At 54.9% G+C, this 20,462-nt stretch overlaps 1 protein-coding gene across 3 annotated transcripts in view; it reads left to right on the forward strand.

The window, feature by feature from the left end:
• Positions 1–1,696: 1,696 nt before the first annotated feature.
• The window catches only part of LOC142295782 (uncharacterized), a 44,797-nt gene continuing 26,031 nt past the window's right edge, over positions 1,697–20,462 (forward strand). Inside the window, exons 1-4 of one of the 3 annotated variants that reach the window (XM_075338871.1) lie at positions 1,697–2,442; positions 2,955–3,080; positions 6,780–6,892; positions 16,309–16,371. The gene's annotated coding sequence lies outside the window, so the exon portion shown is untranslated. The other 2 variants (XM_075338873.1, XM_075338872.1) reach the window with 2 other exon arrangements.

Consider the following 20,462-nt stretch of genomic DNA (forward strand, 5'->3'; position numbering starts at 1 on the left):
GGACTGTAGGAAGAAAGGATGGATGGATGGGGCCCGCATCCGGGGTGGGGACTGTAGGAAGAAAGGATGGATGGATGGGGCCGCATCTGGGGTGGGGACTGTAGGAAGAAAGGATGGATGGGGCCGCATCTGGGGGTGGGGACGGTAGGAAGAAAGGATGGATGGATGGGGCCGCATCTGGGGTGGGGACTGTAGGAAGAAAGGATGGATGGGGCCGCATCTGGGGTGGGGACTGTAGGAAGAAAGGATGGATGGATGGGGCCGCATCTGGGGTGGGGACTGTAGGAAGAAAGGATGGATGGATGGGGCCGCATCTGGGGTGGGGACTGTAGGAAGAAAGGATGGATGGATGGGGCCGCATCTGGGGTGGGGACTGTAGGAAGAAAGGATGGATGGATGGGGCCGCATCTGGGGTGGGGACTGTAGGAAGAAAGGATGGATGGATGGGGCCGCATCTGGGGTGGGGACTGTAGGAAGAAAGGATGGATGGATGGGGCCGCATCTGGGGTGGGGACTGTAGGAAGAAAGGATGGATGGGGCCGCATCTGGGGTGGGGACGGTAGGAAGAAAGGATGGATGGATGGGGCCGCATCTGGGGTGGGGACTGTAGGAAGAAAGGATGGATGGGGCCGCATCTGGGGTGGGGACTGTAGGAAGAAAGGATGGATGGATGGGGCCGCATCTGGGGTGGGGACTGTAGGAAGAAAGGATGGATGGATGGGGCCGCATCTGGGGTGGGGACTGTAGGAAGAAAGGATGGATGGATGGGGCCGCATCTGGGGTGGGGACTGTAGGAAGAAAGGATGGATGGATGGGGCCGCATCTGGGGTGGGGACTGTAGGAAGAAAGGATGGATGGATGGGGCCGCATCTGGGGTGGGGACTGTAGGAAGAAAGGATGGATGGATGGGGCCGCATCTGGGGTGGGGACTGTAGGAAGAAAGGATGGATGGATGGGGCCGCATCTGGGGTGGGGACTGTAGGAAGAATGGATGGATGGAGCACATCCGGGGTGGGGACTGTAGGAAGGATGGATGGATGGAGCACATCCGGGGTGGGGACTGTAGGAAGGATGGATGGGGGTACATCTGGGGTGGGGACTGTAGGATGGATGGATGGGGGCACATCCGGGGTGGGGACTGTAGGAAGGAATGATTGGGGCATATAGAGGGAGGGGATTGTAGGAATAATGGATGGATGGAGCACATCCGGGGTGGGGACTGTAGGATGGATGAATGGGGGCACATAGAGCGTGGGGACTGTAGGAAGGAAGGATGGGGGTACATCCGGGGTGGGGGGCTGTAGGAAGGAATGATTGGGGCATATAGAGGGAGGGGATTGTAGGAAGGATGGATGGGGGTACATCTGGGGTGGGGACTGTAGGAAGGCTGGATGGGGGCACATAGAGGGTGGGGGACTGTAGGATGGATGGATGGGGGCACATCCGGGGTGGGGGACTGTAGGAAGGAATGATTGGGGCATATAGAGGGAGGGGATTGTAGGAATAATGGATGGATGGAGCACATCCGGGGTGGGGACTGTAGGATGGATGAATGGGGGCACATAGAGCGTGGGGACTGTAGGAAGGAAGGATGGGGGTACATCCGGGGTGGGGGCTGTAGGAAGGAATGATTGGGGCATATAGAGGGAGGGGATTGTAGGAAGGATGGATGGGGGTACATCTGGGGTGGGGGCTGTAGAAGTCCATGGCTTATCATATTTCCTCCAGCAGGATATATATTTTCTCTTCCTCCTTCATGGAGCTGAAATCCGGGAAGAGATGGGAGAGTCTCCTGAAGTGAGTGTCCCTCACTGCTGAGTACTTGGTGCAGTGTAGCAGGAGGTGGGTTTCATCCTCCAGGGCCTCCAGGTCACAGTGTTGGCACAGTCTGTCCTCCCTGGGCGTGTAGCTCTGCTTGTGTCGGCCGGATTCGATGGCTAGACTGTGGGCACTGAGTCTATATCGGCTCAGGGTCCTGCGGTCTCTGGGGTCCGGGAGTTTCTCCAGATATGGGGCCAGTCTGTAGTCTCTCTGTAGTCTCTGGTACGTGGTCAGTTTCTGTGAGGTGTTGATGTCGGTCCTCCAGTCACTGACATACCTCTCCTGGCCCTCGTCTACCATCTTCCTGATTCTGGTTCTTGTCAGGCTGCTGTGATTGGTCATTTTGTCCAGTTGGGTTTGGGAGAGCTGTGCCAGGGGTCCTGGTTCATCTGGCCCACGTATATATATCAGAGCTTTGTGGTGATGGGAGCTTGGATTGCTACTCTGTAGGTGAGCCTGAAATGATAGTGACCTCTTCAGAGCTGCTAGGTGTAGAGGGAATCTGCCCAGCTCGGCTCGACAGGCACGGTTGGAGGTGCTTCGATGGACCTGGAGAAGGGGCTTACAGAATTCCAGGTGGAATATTTCTGTTGGGCTGGAATCCCACCTTGACCAATTTGGGTAAGTGTGAGGGCCCCAGACTTCGCTGCCGTACAGGAGGATTGGGGTGATGATGGAATTGAAGCTTTTTAGCCAGACCCTCACCGATGGCTTCAGATGATACAATTTCCTTCGGATGGCATAGAAGGTCTTGGAGGCCTTGTTTTTCAGGGTCTCTATGGCTTGTTTGAAGCTCCCTGACTGGTGAATTTCCATGCCCAGGTAGGTGTATTTGTCTGTTCCTGTAAGAGTGCAGCCGTTTAGGACAATGAAGGATGCTGGTTGAACCTTCTTTTTCTCTTCTGGAACACCATGGTGTTGGTTTTCTTTAGGTTGATCTGTAGTGCACACGTAGAGCTGAATTTCTCCAAGATTTCTAGGTGGTCTTGGAGACCTTTCTCAGTTGGTGGCAGCAGCAGGAAGTCATCTGCATAGAGCAAGAATTTCACCTGGGCGTCATGGAGTGTAAAGCCCTCGTCACACGTAGCGAGATCGCTGAAACGTCACGTGTTGTGTTTCATATCACATTGCAGAGGTTCTCGGTTCAGGAGCTTTTGATGACATCGTAGGACTTTCCTACTATTCCACGCTCCAGAAATTTCAAGAACAAGCCCGGGTGCCACACTGAGTCAAAAGCCATTTTAAAGTCCACAAAACAGGTGAATAACTTCACGTACAGTACAGACTAAATGTTTGGACACACCTTCTCATTCAAAGAGTTTTCTTTATTTTCATGACTCTAAAAATTGCAGATTCACATTGAAGACATCAAAACCATGAATGAAAACATGTGGAATGAAATACTTAAAGTGTAAAACAACTGAAAATATGTCTTATATTCTAGGTTCTTCAGAGTAGCTGCCTTTTGCTTTTATTACTGTTTTGCACACTCTTGGCATTCTCTTGATGATCTTCAAGAGGTAGTTACCGGAAATGGTCTTCCAACAGTCTTGAAGGAGTTCCCAGAGATGCTTAGCACTTGTTGGCCCTTTTGCCTTCACTCTGCGGTCCAGCTCACCCCAAACCATCTCGATTACTCTTGCTGAGGACATTGTGCTCGGTGAAGACACTGAGGATCCTCTTGTTTAGGATGCTGTTGAACAGTTTTCCCAGGTTCCTGCTGACACCTCTGCCTCTGTAGTTGGCAGGGTCATACCTGTCCCCACTCTTGTGGATGGGTGTGATGAGGCCACGATTCCAGGTACGAGGGAAGTAGCCGGCACTCAGCACAATATTAAACAATTTAACCATTCCAGCTTGTATTTCCGGTGGGCTTTATTTCAGCATCTCTGGGGGGATTCCATCCGAACCCCTGGCTTTTTTTTTTACACTTTATGGAAGAGATTCTCTGCAACGTCATCTAATGTAGTTGGTGTATCCAGAGGGTTTTGGAAGTTTTTGATTTTCTCTTCCATTGCCTTTAGTTTTGATGTTATGTTTTCCTGCTCTTGGCTTAGTCCTTCTTTTGGGATGTCTTTGTAGAGGTCTCTGAAGTACTGGAGCCAGATATTGCTGTTTTGGATATGGATGTTGTTGGTTTTCTTGCTCTTTGTGTCCATGTGGTTCCATAGTTCCCAGAAGGAGTTGTCTTGGAGGGCGTCTTGGAGTTGGCTAAGTTTGGTAGAGATGTAGCTCTGCTTCTTCCTCCTGAGGATGGTTTTGTGCTGCCTTTGTATGGTGTCATAGGCTTCCCTCAGGCCCGGGTGGTTGGGGTCTCTGTGTTTGAGGCTGTTATCGCGGTCTTTTATACGGCTTTACATTTTCTGTCCAACCATTGATCTGCTCTTCTTTTGGCCTACTATAGTTAACTTGTGTAAGGTTGGACAATTTGGCCATGGTGTGGAATATTTTGATGAGGTCTTTTTGCAGCTTATCTCACTCTTTCTGGGTTAGACTTTTAGCTGAAGAAGTTATGGAGCATCTCAATGAGGTTACCTGCAATCACCGGTGGAGGATCGTGGGAGCTGTAACCTGAGTGGTGTCATCACAGCTCAGTCATTCTCTGCCTCCTGAGGCTGGCGTCACACTTGCGTATGAAAAATCGCTCCGATTCTCATGCCGGAGAGTAGGAAGATTTTTTGTGACTTGTCATCTTAGTGCTGTCCGTGTCCAATCTGTTTTTTTTCTCATCAGCAGCTTTGTCATTTACAGGACCATTTATAGTGTTTTCTGCTACATGATAGAATTGTATCCATAAAAACGGATGTCGCTAGGATGGTCCGTATGACATACTGTATTTTTCACTTTATAAGACGCACTGGATTATAAGACGCACCCCAAATTTAGACATAAAAAATGGTAAAAAAATAAAAATGGGGTCAGTCTTATACTCCGGTGTTGTCTTACCTGAGGGGGGCAGCAGTGGTGGTAAAGCGGGGTCACGGGAGGCAGAGGTTGTGCTGGCAGGTGCGGCGGGTCAGTGGTGGCGGCGTCGTTGGTGGCATGTGCCGCGGGGTCCGTGGTGGCGGCATGTGCCGCGGGGTCCGTGGTGGCGGCAGCTGCTGTGGGGTCCGTGGTGGCGGTAGGTGCCGTGGGGTCTGTGGTGGCGGCAGGTACCGCGGGGTCTGTGGTGGCGGCAGGTGCCGCGGGGTCCATGGTGGCGGCGGGTGAGTGGTGCAGCAGGCCGGTACGGTGAGTGTCCCTGCCGCCTGCACGAAGGCACCCGGCTGCCGCCTGCACGAGGGCACCCGGCTGCCGCCTGCACGAGGGCACCCGGCTGCCGCCTGCACGAGGGCACCCGGCTGCCGCCTGCACGAGGGCACCCGGCTGCCGCCTGCACGAAGGCACCCGGCTGCCGCCTGCACGAAGGCACCCGGCTGCCGCCTGCACGAAGGCACCCGGCTGCCGCCTGCACGAAGGCACCCGGCTGCCGCCCGCATGTAGGCACAGGCACCTGACTGCCGCCCGCACAGGCACCCGGCTGCCGCCCACACGGAGGCACAGGCACCCGGCTGCCGCCCACACGGAGGCACAGGCACCCGACTGCCGCCCGCACAGGTACCAGACTGCCGCCCGCACAGGTACCCGGCTGCCACCCGCACGCAAGCACAGGTACCCGGCCGCTTGCACGCAGCCACAGGCACCCGGCCGCCCGATCGCCGTACAGACCCCCAGGTAAAGCTATATTCGGATTTTAAGACGCACTACTCATTTTCCTCCCAAATTTTTGTGAGGAAAAGTGTGTCTTATAATCCAAAAAATGCAATTGCAGCATTCTGATATCTTTTTTTTATTTTTTTATTTTTTTCCTCAATCCGATTGGAGCTGAGAAAAAATCACAGATCATTGATTAACTTTGGTTTGAGGCCAATGCGATATTTTCTCACATTGCACTCACGCGAGTCATAGGCAAGTGTGACTCCAGCCTGAAGCCATGTTCAATGGCCACACGCTGTGATTTCTGATGTAGCAGAGATGCAATCGTCGTGGAACCTTGTGTGGATTATGTCAGTCCTGGGTGTTTTGGGGGTTAATAAAGGGGTGCTTTTTTGTTTTTGGTGTTTGTGTTTATTTCTTTTCACCTACATATTATTAATGAGGGGTCTCATAAACACCTCCCCATTACTAATCCAGGGCTTAGTGGCAGCTCTGGGCTGCCGTTAACCCCTTATTACATCGATTATCACCACACCAGGGCAATCGGGATGAGATGGGAAAAGTGCCAGGACTGGCGCATCTAATGGATGCAGCAATTCCAGGTGGCTACAGGCTATATTTAGGCCGAGGGGGCCCAATAACCATGAGTTTCCCTAGCCTGAGAATACCAGCTGCGAGCTTTATCATGGCCGGGTATCAGGGTGGGGGGCTGCACGCAAATATTTTAAAAGTATATAATTTTAAAAAAGCTTCATGCGGTTCTTCTTATTTTTTGATAAACAGCCAAGGTAAGGGTACGGCTGGGGGCTGCAGCCTGTAGCTGTATGTTTTATCTGTACTTGGTTTCATAATACGGGGGGGGGATGCTAAACCAATTTTTTTTTATTTATTTTTAGTTGTTTTTTTTTTTTTACAGCACTAGAGACGCAAACACAGCGCCTCTGGTTGCAGTCAGACACACTGTTACACAGGCTGGGGGTGCGTCTGACTGCAACCAATCAGAAATAGAGAAAACTGTGGGGGGAAAAAAAGCACAATAGGGTCTTACCCCGATAGGAACGGGGTTAAAAATTAAAATCAAACTCGCCTATAGAAGTTGTGCCAGTCACAACCCCTATATAAGAATGTACACTCCAGGCCAAAGGCTGCAGTCCCCAGGATTGGCAGATAACAGAAAATAGTAGAAAACTGATTTTCAACACCGTGCCAATGACCAGATCGGTTTGAAGATAGAATTAATGTTTCTTTATTTTCATGCACAGGTCAACGCGTTTCAGGAGTCTCAGCTCCCTTCATCAGGACGACAGGCAAAAAAAACGAGACCTGGGGACTGGCAGTGGGCGGAGAAGCATCGAATTTGGATGAGGTTAATGAGGTATAATGGGCCTGCTCCAATCCCACTATCCCTTCTACCACCATTTTAAAGCACAGGACTCTGGTCCTCATAGACTTGTATAGAGACCGCCGTCCGGCCAGATATCCAGGATCAATTCCGGGATTGAATCTGTTTTTTTTATGTTAAACCCATATATATGGACCGGCCTCCTGGGTATCTGAGAGTCCGCTCATCACTATCTATTATCTATTCTCTATTTATATCTATCTATATTTATGGGGCAGCATGGTGGCTCGTTGGTTAGCGGGGTCCTTGGTTCATATCCCACCAAGGACAACATCTGCAAGGAGTTTGTATGTTCTCCCCGTCTTTGTGTGGGTTTTTTTTCAGGTTCTCTGGTTTCGTCCCACACTACAAAGACATACTGATAGGGACTCTAAATTGTGAGCCCCAATGGGGACAGTGTTGCCAATGTATGTAAAGCGTTGTGGAATTAATGGAATTAATAGCGCCGTATCAATGAATAAATATATATTATTATCTTTTATACAGTGGCATGCAAAAGTTTGAGCACCCCTGGTCAAGTTTACTGATGTTCTGAACAATTAAGCATGTTGAAGATGAAATTATCTGTAAAAGCCATAAAGTTAAGGATAACACATATCCTCTGCATTTTAGACAAAAAAAAAAATATTATATATATATATCTATATATATAATTGCCTTATTCTGTCTGTCTGTCTGTCTGTCTGTCTGTCTGTCTGTCTATCTGTCTGTCTGTCTGTCATGCTCCGAAATTGTGTCCTTACGGTGACACAAAGCTGATTGGCCGCTGGGCTCGCCATGGCCCCGCCCCCCCACACGGATTGGCCTCTCGCCCCGGCTCTCTGCAGGCCCCGCCCCCTCACGCAATGCACGCTCGCTGTGGCCCAACTGACACGGGGCTCCGATTCCCAGGTGAGTACACACACACACATCAGATCACACTCACTCTCACACTCACTCTCACACACACCTCACACATCACAACATGCTGGGATATCGCTTGCTTCTACACCGGCTCCGTCAGGATCCCGGCAGCGCCAGACATAACCTTGCGATGCTGGGATCTTAACGGAGGCCGTGAAAGCTGGTAACCATAATACACATCGGGTAACTAAGGTCCCTTAGTTACCCGATGTGTATCATAGTTACCAGTGTACACCGGCTCACACTCACTCTCATACACACCTCACACACACATCACATCGCATCCACACATCAAGGTCCTGCAGCTGCAGAACATACACACACATAACAGCACACACATAACAGCACACACACACACATCAGATCACTCTCACACACACCTCACACACACATCACATCGCATCCACACATCAAGGTCCTGCAGCGGCGGAAAATACAGACACATAACAGCACACACATAACAGCACACACACACACATACACACATCAGATCACACTCACCCTCACACACACCTCACACACACATCACATCGCATCCACACATCAAGGTCCTGCAGCTGCAGAACATACATAACATAACAGCACACACACACACACACACATACACACACAAATCAGATCACACTCACTCACATACACACATCACATCACATCCACATACTCACAACATCCTGGGATATCGCTTGCTTCTCGGCGGCGATATTGTGCTGTGAGCTTCCAGGACCTGACGGAGGATCACATGGCCAGAAGCATGTGATATCCCCGGATGTTGTGAGTATCAGCGCGTATGTGCAATATCGTCAGTGTCTGTGTGTGTGAGTGTATGCGATCGGTTGTGTGTGTGAGTGTATGCGATCGGTTGTGTGTGTGAGTGGATGCGATCGGTTGTGTGTGTGAGTGGATGCGATCGGTTGTGTGGGTGAGTGGATGCGATCGGTTGTGTGGGTGAGTGGATGCGATCGGGTGTGGGTGAGTGTCGGCAGAGGAGCACGGCGTGCTGGAGGAGGCTGGGAGCAGAGAGGCTGATCTTGGGGAAGGCTGGGAGGGGGGGGCTGATGCTGAGGGAGGCTGGAAGGAGAGAGGCTGAGCAAACGTGCTCCATCCGCCATACTGCGCACTCCCCATCGTGCTGCATCCCCCATGCTGCGCACTCCCAAACGTGCTCCATCCGTCATGCTGCGCACTCCCCATCGTGCTGCATCCCCCATGCTGCGCACTCCCAAACGTGGTCCATCCGCCATGCTGCGCACTCCCAAACGTGGTCCATCCGCCATGCTGCGCACTCCCAAACGTGGTCCATCCGCCATGCTGCGCACTCCCAAACGTGCTCCATCCGCCATGCTGCGCACTCCCAAACGTGCTCCATCCGCCATACTGCGCACTCCCCATCGTGCACCATCCGGCATGCTGCGCACTCCTAAGCGGATGGAGCATGATGGGGGGTGCGCAGCATGGCGGATGGAGCACGTTTGGGAGTGCGCAGCATGGCGGATGGAGCACGTTTGGGAGTGCGCAGCATGACGGATGGAGCACGTTTGGGAGTGCGCAGCATGACGGATGGAGCACGTTTGGGAGTGCGCAGCATGCCGGATGGTGCACGATGGGGAGTGCGCAGTATGGCGGATGGAGCACGTTTGGGAGTGCGCAGTATAGCGGATGGAGCACGTTTCGGAGTGCGCAGCATGGCGGATGGAGCACGTTTGGGAGTGCGCAGCATGGCGGATGGACCACGTTTGGGAGCGCGCAGCATGGCGGATGGAGCACGTTTGGGAGTGCGCAGCATGGCGGATGGAGCACGTTTGGAAGTGCGCAGCATGGTGGATGGAGCACGTTTGGGAGTGCGCAGCATGGCGGATGGAGCACGTTTGGGAGTGCGCAGCATGCCGGATGGTGCACGATGGGGAGTGCGCAGTATGGCGGATGGAGCACGTTTGGGAGTGCGCAGCATGGCGGATGGAGCACGTTTGGGAGTGCGCAGCATGGCGGATGGACCACGTTTGGGAGTGCGCAGCATGGCGGATGGAGCACGTTTGGGAGTGCGCAGCATGGCGGATGGAGCACGTTTGGGAGTGCGCAGCATGGCGGGTGGAGCACGTTTGGGAGTGCGCAGCATGGCGGATGGAGCATGATAAGGGGTGCGCAGCATGGCGGATGGAGCACGTTTGGGAGTGCGCAGCATGGCGGATGGAGCACGATGGGGAGTGCGCAGTATGGCGGATGGAGCACGTTTGGGAGTGCGCAGTATGGCGGATGGAGCACGTTTCGGAGTGCACAGCATGGCGGATGGAGCACGTTTCGGAGTGCGCAGCATGGCGGATGGACCACGTTTGGGAGCGCGCAGCATGGCGGATGGAGCACGTTTGGGAGTGCGCAGCATGGCGGATGGAGCACGTTTGGAAGTGCGCAGCATGGCGGATGGAGCACGTTTGGGAGTGCGCAGCATGGCGGATGGAGCACGTTTGGGAGTGCGCAGCATGCCGGATGGTGCACGATGGGGAGTGCGCAGTATGGCGGATGGAGTACGTTTGGGAGTGCGCAGCATGGCGGATGGAGCACGTTTGGGAGTGCGCAGCATGGCGGATGGACCACGTTTGGGAGTGCGCAGCATGGCGGATGGAGCACGTTTGGGAGTGCGCAGCATGGCGGATGGAGCACGTTTGGGAGTGCGCAGCATGGCGGGTGGAGCACGTTTGGGAGTGCGCAGCATAGCGGATGGAGCATGATAGGGGGTGCGCAGCATGGCGGATGGAGCACGTTTGGGAGTGCGCAGCATGGCGGATGGAGCACGTTTGGGAGTGTGCAGCATGGCGGATAGAGCACGATGGGGAGTGCGCAGCATGGCGGATGGAGCACGTTTGGGAGTGCGCAGCATGGGGGATGCAGCACGATGGGGAGTGCGCAGTATGGCGGATGGAGCACGTTTGGGAGTGCGCAGCATGGCGGATGGACCACGTTTGGGAGTGCGCAGCATGGCGGATGGAGCACGTTTGGGAGTGCGCAGCATGGGGGATGCAGCACGATGGGGGGTGCGCAGCATGGGGGATGGAGCACGATGGGAGGTGCACACCTCCCCCCAACACACACACACACGCGCACTGCACAACACACACACACTAGGAATCACAAACAACGCCCTACACAGACACCCACACACACAGACAACGCTGCACACACAAATATACGCACATACTGCACAACACACACATTGCTCAAAACATACCTCCCCCCAAAACACACCACACCCACACAAACCGCACAACACACACACACACACAACGCTACAGACACACAGCGCTCCACAAACAACGCAACACACGCAACACACATACAACACCGCTCTCACCCCCCGCGACACTCAGAACATGTACAGCGCCCTACACAAACACTTGGTAACTACACACAACAACATCTATATATATAACAAAAATCATACATGAACTACACAATACGTAAATTCTAGAATACCCGATGCGTAGAATCGGGCCACCTTCTAGTATATATATAATTGCCTTATTCTGTCTGTCTGTCTGTCTGTCTGTCTGTCATGCTCCAAAATTGTGTCCTTACGGTGACACAAAGCTGATTGGCCGCTGGGCTCGCCATGGCCCCGCCCCCCACACGGATTGGCCGCTCGCCCAGGCTGCGCCCCCACACGGATTGGCCAGCCGCTCGCCCAGGCTCCGCCCCCCCCACAGATTGGCCTCTCGCCCCGGCACCCTGCAGGCATTGGCAATTCGGCCACGCCACGCCCCCCCCCCCTCTCCCCCCCCGCGCATTCCCCGAACTGACACGGCTGTCACGGAGGTGAGTACTGTACTCCCCCCCCCCACCCCCCCCGTCCCCCATCCCCCGCTCACACGGGAGTGGTGTGGGCTCCCGTGCGAGCGGGGGACGGGATACGTTGGCATGGTTACAAGCGCATCAAGGTCCTGCAGCGGCGGAAGATCCACACGCACACACATAACAGCACACACACACACATACACACACATCAGATCACACTCACTCTCACACACACACCTCACACACACCTCACACACACCTCACACACACATCACACACACATCACATCGCATCCACACACTCACAGCATCCGGCGATATCACTTTCTTCTCGGCCTCGATACTGTGCTGTTGTGACCTTCCAGGACCTGACGGAGGATCACATGGCCAGAAGCATGTGGTATCTCCGGATGTTGTGACTGTGAGCGCGTATGTGCGATATCGTCAGTGTCTGTGTGTGTGAGTGTATGCGATCGGGTGTGTGTGAGTGTCGGGATCGGGTGTGTGTGAGTGTCGGGATCGGGTGTGTGTGAGTGTCGGGATCAAGTGTATGCGATCGTGTGTGTGAGTGTCGGCAGAGGAGCACGGCGTGCTGGAGGAGGCTGGGAGCAGAGAGGCTGATCTTGGGGAAGGCTAGGAGGGGGAGGCTGATGCTGGGGGAGACTGGGAGGGGAAGGCTGATGCTGAAGGAGGCTGGGAGGAGGAGGCTGGGAGGAAGGAGGCTGGGAGGAGAGAAGCTGATCCTGGGGAAGGCTGGGAAGGGGAGGCTGATGCTGAGGGAGGCTGGAAGGAGAGAGGCTGATGCTGGGGGAGGCTGGAAGGAGAGAGGCTGAGGCTGGGAGGAGAGAGGCTGATGCTGGGGAAGGCTGATGCTGAGGGAGGCTGGGAGGGGAAAGCTGATGCTGGGGAAGGCTGGGAGGACGGAGGCTGGGAGGAGAGAGGCTGATCCTGGGGAAGGCTGGGAGAGGGAGGCTGATGCTGGGGGAGGCTGGAAGAAGAGAGGCTGATGCTGGGGGAGGCTGATGCTGGGGGAGGCTGGGAGGAGAGAGGCTGATGCTGGGGAAGGCTGGGAGGAGAGAGGCTGATGCTGGGGACAGAGAGGAGAGGCTGATGCTGGGGACAGAGAGGCTGATGCTGGGGACAGAGAGGCTGATGCTGGGGACAGAGAGGCTGATGCTGGGGACAGAGAGGCTGATGCTGGGGACAGAGAGGCTGATGCTGGGGACAGAGAGGCTGATGCTGGGGACAGAGAGGCTGATGCTGGGGACAGAGAGGCTGATGCTGGGATGAGAGAGGCTGATGCTGGGAGAAGAGAGGCTGATGCTGGGGACAGAGAGGCTGATGCTGGGGACAGAGAGGCTGATGCTGGGGACAGAGAGGCTGATGCTGGGGACAGAGAGGCTGATGCTGGGGACAGAGAGGCTGATGCTGGGGACAGAGAGGCTGATGCTGGGGACAGAGAGGCTGATGCTGGGGACAGAGAGGCTGATGCTGGGGACAGAGAGGCTGATGCTGGGGACAGAGAGGCTGATGCTGGGGACAGAGAGGCTGATGCTGGGGACAGAGAGGCTGATGCTGCGGGCAGAGAGGCTGATGCTGCGGGTAGAGAGGCTGATACTGGCGCAGCATGGCGGATGGAGCACGTTTGGGAGTGCGCAGCATGGCGGATGGAGCACGTTTGGAAGTGCGCAGCATGGCGGATGGAGCACGTTTGGGAGTGCGCAGCATGGCGGATGGAGCACGTTTGGGAGTGCGCAGCATGGCGGATGGAGCACGTTTGGGAGTGCGCAGCATGGCGGATGGAGCACGTTTGGGAGTGCGCAGCATGGCGGATGGAGCACGTTTGGGAGTGCGCAGCATGGCGGATGGAGCACGTTTGGGAGTGCGCAGCATGGGGGATTCAGCACGATGGGGAGTGCGGAGTATGGCGGATGGAGCACGTTTGGGAGTGCGCAGCATGGCGGATGGACCACGTTTGGGAGTGCGCAGCATGGCGGATGGAGCACGTTTGGGAGTGCGCAGCATGGGAGATGGAGCACGATGGGGGGTGCGCAGCATAGGGGATGGAGCACGATGGGGAGTGCGCTGCATGGGAGATGGAGCACGATGGGGAGTGCGGAGTATGGCGGATGAAGCACGTTTGGGAGTGCGCAGCATGGCGGATGGAGCACGTTTGGGAGTGCGCAGGATGGGAGATGGAGCACGATGGAGGGTGCGCAGCATAGGGGATGGAGCACGTTTGGGAGTGCACAGCATGGCGGATGGAGCACGTTTGGGAGTGCGCAGCATGGGAGATGGAGCACGATGGGGAGTGCGCAGCATGGCGGATGGAGCACGTTTGGGAGTGCGCAGCATGGGGGATGGAGCACGATGGGGAGTGCGCAGCATGGGAGATGGAGCACGATGGGGAGTGCGCAGCATGGCGGATGGAGCACGTTTGGGAGTGCGCAGCATGGAGGATGGAGCACGTTTCGGAGTGCGCAGCATGGCGGATGGAGCACGTTTGGGAGTGCGCAGGATGGGAGATGGATCACGATGGGGGGTGCGCAGCATAGGGGATGGAGCACGATAGGGAGTGCGCTGCATGGGGGATGGAGCACGATGGGGAGTGCGCTGCATGGGGGATGGAGCACGATGGGAAGTGTACACCTCCCCCCAACACACACACACACACGCGCGCGCGCACTGCACAACACACCACACACACACACTGGGAACCACAAACAACTGCCCTACACAGACACCCACACACAGACAACGCTGCACACACAAATATACGCACATACCGCACAACACACACATTGCACAAAACATACCTCCCCCCAAAACACACCACACACACACAAACCGCGCAACACACACACACAACGCTACACACACAGCGCTCCACAAACAACGCAACACACAAACAACACTGCTCTCACCCCCCATCACACCCAGACAACACCCAGAACATGTACAGCGCCCTACACAAACACTTGGTAACTACACACAACAACATCTATATATATATATATATATATATATATTATTTTTTTTTTTACATACATTTTTAAATTCACAACAAAAAATAAAGTTGGCCAATGCAAAATATTGTGTACCCTGCAGGGTTAGGACCCTGCAGCACCCCCTTTGGCAAGTATCAAAGCTTGTAAATGTTTTTTGTAGCCAGCAAAGAGTCTTTCAATTCTTGTTTGAGGGATTTCCATGCTTTCTTCCTTGGAAAAGTTTTCTTGTTCTGTAAGATTCCTGGCTCGTCTTGCATGCACTGCTTTTTTGAGGTCTAGCCACAGATTTTCAATGATGTTCAGATCAGGGGACTGTGAGGGCCACTGTAAAACCTTCAGCTTGTACCTTTTGACATAGGCTAATGTGGATGTTGAATTGTGTTTAGGATCCTTATCCATTTGTAGAAGTCATCCTTTTTTCAACTTCAGCTTTTTTACAGATGGTGTTATGTTTGCTTAAAGAATTTGTTAACCTTTAATTGAATCCATTCTTCCCTCTACTCGTGAAATGTTCTCAGTGCCATTGGATAGAAAACAACCCAAAGCATGATTAATCCACCCCCATGCTTAATGGTTGGTGAGATGTTCTTGTCATGACATTTTGTCTCCTTGTTTTCCCAAACATTTGGTTTGATCATTGTGGCCAAGGAGTTCTATTTTAACCTCATCAGTTAACACGACTTGTTTCCAAAATACATCCGTCTTGTTTAGATGTTCTGATGCTACATTTTATGGTGAGGACGCAGGAGAGGTTTTCTTCATATGACTCTTCCATGAAGGCCATTTTTCTGTAGTTGTCTCTGAACAGTAGAACAATGTCCCAACTCCAGAGTCGGCTAAATCTTCCATGAAGGCCATTTTTCTGTAGGTGTCTCTGAACTGAACCACAATTCCAGAGTCGGCTACATCTTCCTGAAGGACTTTTGCAGTGAAGTGAAGGTTCTGATTTGCCTCTCTAGCAATCCTACGAGCAGCTCTCACAGACATTTTGCTTGGTTTTCCAGACCTTATCCTGACCTCCACTGTTTCTGTAAGTGCCATTTCTGAATTACTTTTCGAACTGCGGAAAGGGCAACTTGAAAACGCTTTGCTATTTTCTTCTAGCTTTCTTCTGCTTTGTGGGCCTTCACCATTTTGATTTTCAGAGTGCTAGGCAGCTGCTTTGATAAACCCATGGCTGTTGTTTTATTTGCACAAGGTTAAAGGAAGCTGGGTTTTTTATAAAGCTGTGAAATTTGCATCACCTGCCCTTTCCTAACTATGATAATTAACAAGCCACAAACCTAACAGGCTAATTAAGGTCTGAGCACACAAATCTCTAAGGGTGTTCAAACTTTTGCATTGGCCCATTTTCATTTTTGTAGTTTTTAAAATGTTAAAGATGAAAATATTTTTTTTTTTTTGTTCTTACCTAAAATATACAGGAAATGTCATCTTTAACTTTATGCCTTTTAGAGATCATTTCATTTTCAACTTGATTAACTGTTCACAATAACAGTAATTTTGACCAGTGGTGCTCAAACTTCTGCATAGCACTGTATATCCATCTTTTTACTATCTATCATCTATGTATCTGTATCATCTATCACGTATCCATCTATCATCTATCGATCTGTCTATATTAACTATTATCTAATTATCTGTCTATTTTCTATCCAAATCATTAATATCACTAACTAGCCATCTAATTTATCAGACAGCTGGTATAAATCCGTGAGGAGGACGAGGCCGAAGATCAGCGCAGAACACAGGAGAAGGGGTCAGTGCAGTGATCTATCTATATCTGTCTGTATTATCTATCACATATCTGTCTATTATCTATTTATCACTATTATCTGTCTGTCTATATATCTATCTATTATATATCTGTCTATTGACTTCCACTATACTCAGTAAACAAGTCGATCCCGTCCGAACGTCAAAATGCTTGTTCCGAGTACCGCACACCGGAGCATGGTTGTGCTGGGACTCGCTGGAGTCTATGAAACGGTGCGTGCACATACGAGGTCTGCACTGATGGACAAATAAAGAGCCCAGGCCGCTGTGAGAACATAAAAACACTTTTATAATACCTAACGGGCGCGGTGCGGTGGAATTGGGTCACGGAGGTGTCTCCATTGTCCGGCGCCTCCTCTTTCGACCATCTTCGTCCTTCTTCTGAAGTCTGTGTACATGACGCGGCTACATCATACACACACATACCGGTCCTGCGCAGGTGCACTACAATACTTTGATCTGCCCTGCTCAGGACCTGAATGCCGGCAAGTGTGGATGACGTCGGACGCGTCATGCACCGCGGCACCATAGAAGAGGAGACAGAGGCTTCGGTATTGGGAATTGGGATTAGGTGAGTGTAAATTTTTTTTTTTTGTATTTCCATATATGATTAGTGGGGCAACTGCTGTATATAGGCTCAGGCTGTGTGGGGGCTCCTGCTGTGTGTAGGAGGCTGTGTGGGGGCTCCTGCTGTGTGTAGGAGGCTGTGTGGGGGCTCCTGCTGTGTGTAGGAGGCTGTGTGGGGGCTCCTGCTGTGTGTAGGAGGCTGTGTGGGGGCTCCTGCTGTGTGTAGGAGGCTGTGTGGGGGCTCCTGCTGTGTGTAGGAGGCTGTGTGGGGGCTCCTGCTGTGTGTAGGAGGCTGTGTGGGGGCTCCTGCTGTGTGTAGGAGGCTGTGTGGGGGCTCCTGTGTGTAGGAGGCTGTGTGGGGGCACCTGCTGTGTGTAGGAGGCTGTGTGGGGGCTCCTGCCGTGCGTAGGAGGCTGTGTGGGGGCTCCTGCCGTGCGTAGGAGGCTGTGTGGGGGCTCCTGCCGTGCGTAGGAGGCTGTGTGGGGGCACCTGCTGTGTGTAGGAGGCTGTGTGGGGGCACCTGCTGTGTGTAGGAGGCTGTGTGGGGGCTCCTGCTGTGTATAAGAGGCTGTGTGGGGGCTCCTGCTGTGTGTAGGAGGCTGTGTGGGGGCTTCTGCTGTGTGTAGGAGGCTGTGTGGGGGCACCTGCTGTGTGTAGGAGGCTGTGTGGGGGCACCTGCTGTGTGTAGGAGGCTGTGTGGGGGCTCCTGCCGTGCGTAGGAGGCTGTGTGGGGGCTCCTGCCGTGCGTAGGAGACTGTGTGGGGGCTCCTGCCGTGCGTAGGAGGCTGTGTGGGGGCTCCTGCTGTGTGTAGGAGGCTGTGTGGGGGCACCTGCTGTGTGTAGGAGGCTGTGTGGGGGCTCCTGCTGTGTATAAGAGGCTGTGTGGGGGCTCCTGCTGTGCATAAGAGGCTGTGTGGGGGCTCCTGCTGTGCGTAGGAGGCTGTGTGGGGGCTCCTGCTGTGCGTAGGAGGCTGTGTGGGGGCTCCTGCTGTGTGTAGGAGGCTGTGTGGGGGCTCCTGCTGTGTGTAGGAGGCTGTGTGGGGGCACCTGCTGTGTGTAGGAGGCTGTGTGGGGGCTCCTGCCGTGCGTAGGAGGCTGTGTGGGAGCTCCTGCCGTGCGTAGGAGGCTGTGTGGGGGCTCCTGCCATGCGTAGGAGGCTGTGTGGGGGCTCCTGCCATGCGTAGGAGGCTGTGTGGGGGCTCCTGCTGTGCGTAGGAGGCTGTGTGGGGGCACCTGCTGTGTGTAGGAGGCTCTGTGGGGGCTCCTGCTGTGCATAGGAGGCTGTGTGGGGGCTCCTGCTGTGTATAAGAGGCTGTGTGGGGGCACCTGCCGTGCGTAGGAGGCTGTGTGGGGGCTCCTGCCGTGCGTAGCAGGCTGTGTGGGGGCTCCTGCCGTGCGTAGGAGGCTGTGTGGGGGCACCTGCTGTGTGTAGGAGGCTGTGTGGGGGCACCTGCTGTGTGTAGGAGGCTGTGTGGGGGCTCCTGCTGTGCATAGGAGGCTGTGTGGGGGCTCCTGCTGTGTATAAGAGGCTGTGTGGGGGCTCCTGCTGTGCATAGGAGGCTGTGTGGGGGCTCCTGCTGTGTGTAGGAGGCTGTGTGGGGGCTCCTGCTGTGTGTAGGAGGCTGTGTGGGGGCACCTGCTGTGTGTAGGAGGCTGTGTGGGGGCTCCTGCTGTGTATAAGAGGCTGTGTGGGGGCTCCTGCTGTGTATAAGAGGCTGTGTGGGGGCTCCTGCTGTGTGTAGGAGGCTGTGTGGGGGCACCTGCTGTGTGTAGGAGGCTGTGTGGGGGCACCTGCTGTGTGTAGGAGGCTGTGTGGGGGCTTTTGCCGTGCGTAGGAGGCTGTGTGGGGGCTCCTGCCGTGCGTAGGAGGCTGTGTGGGGGCTCCTGCTGTGTGTAGGAGGCTGTGTGGGCTCCTGCTGTGTATAAGAGGCTGTGTGGGGGCTCCTGCTGTGTATAAGAGGCTGTGTGGGGGCTCCTGCTGTGCATAGGAGGCTGTGTGGGGGCTCCTGCTGTGTATAAGAGGCTGTGTGGGGGCTCCTGCTGTGTGTAGGAGGCTGTGTGGGGGCACCTGCTGTGTGGGGGCTCCTGCTGTGTATAAGAGGCTGTGTGGGGGCTCCTGCTGTGCATCGGAGGCTGTGTGGGGGCTCCTGCTGTGCATCGGAGGCTGTGTGGGGGCTCCTGCTGTGCGTAGGAGGCTGTGTGGGGGCTCCTGCTGTGCGTAGGAGGCGGTGTGGGGGCTCCTGCTGTGCGTAGGAGGCGGTGTGGGGGCTCCTGCTGTGCGTAGGAGGCGGTGTGGGGGCTCCTGCTGTGCGTAGGAGGCTGTGTGGGGGCTCCTGCTGTGCGTAGGAGGCTGTGTGGGGGCTCCTGCTGTGCGTAGGAGGCTGTGTGGGGGCTCCTGCTGTGCGTAGGAGGCTGTGTGGGGGCTCCTGCCGTGCGTAGGAGGCTGTGTGGGGGCTCCTGCTGTGTGTAGGAGGCTGTGTGGGGGCTCCTGCTGTGTGTAGGAGGCTGTGTGGGGGCTCCTGCTGTGCATCGGAGGCTGTGTGGGGGCTCCTGCTGTGCATCGGAGGCTGTGTGGGGGCTCCTGCTGTGCGTAGGAGGCTGTGTGGGGGCTCCTGCTGTGCGTAGGAGGCTGTGTGGGGGCTCCTGCTGTGCGTAGGAGGCTGTGTGGGGGCTCCTGCTGTGCGTAGGAGGCTGTGTGGGGGCTCCTGCTGTGCGTAGGAGGCTGTGTGGGGGCTCCTGCTGTGCGTAGGAGGCTGTGTGGGGGCTCCTGCTGTGCGTAGGAGGCTGTGTGGGGGCTCCTGCTGTGCGTAGGAGGCTGTGTGGGGGCTCCTGCTGTGCGTAGGAGGCTGTGTGGGGGCTCCTGCTGTGCGTAGGAGGCTGTGTGGGGGCTCCTGCCGTGCGTAGGAGGCTGTGTGGGGGCTCCTGCCGTGTGTAGGAGGCTGTGTGGGGGCTCCTGCCGTGCGTAGGAGGCTGTGTGGGGGCTCCTGCTGTGCATAGGAGGCTGTGTGGGGGCTCCTGCTGTGTATAAGAGGCTGTGTGGGGGCTCCTGCTGTGTGTAGGAGGCTGTGTGGGGGCACCTGCTGTGTGGGGGCTCCTGCTGTGTATAAGAGGCTGTGTGGGGGCTCCTGCTGTGCATCGGAGGCTGTGTGGGGGCTCCTGCTGTGCATCGGAGGCTGTGTGGGGGCTCCTGCTGTGCGTAGGAGGCTGTGTGGGGGCTCCTGCTGTGCGTAGGAGGCTGTGTGGGGGCTCCTGCTGTGCGTAGGAGGCTGTGTGGGGGCTCCTGCTGTGCGTAGGAGGCTGTGTGGGGGCTCCTGCCGTGCGTAGGAGGCTGTGTGGGGGCTCCTGCTGTGTGTAGGAGGCTGTGTGGGGGCACCTGCTGTGTGTAGGAGGCTGTGTGGGTGCTCCTGCTGTGTATAAGAGGCTGTGTGGGGGCTCCTGCTGTGCATAGGAGGCTGTGTGGGGGCTCCTGCTGTGTATAAGAGGCTGTGTGGGGGCTCCTGCTGTGTG

The sequence above is a fragment of the Anomaloglossus baeobatrachus genome, chromosome 3 (assembly GCF_048569485.1).
Source record: "Anomaloglossus baeobatrachus isolate aAnoBae1 chromosome 3, aAnoBae1.hap1, whole genome shotgun sequence".
In the NCBI taxonomy this organism is placed as follows: domain Eukaryota; kingdom Metazoa; phylum Chordata; class Amphibia; order Anura; family Aromobatidae; genus Anomaloglossus; species Anomaloglossus baeobatrachus.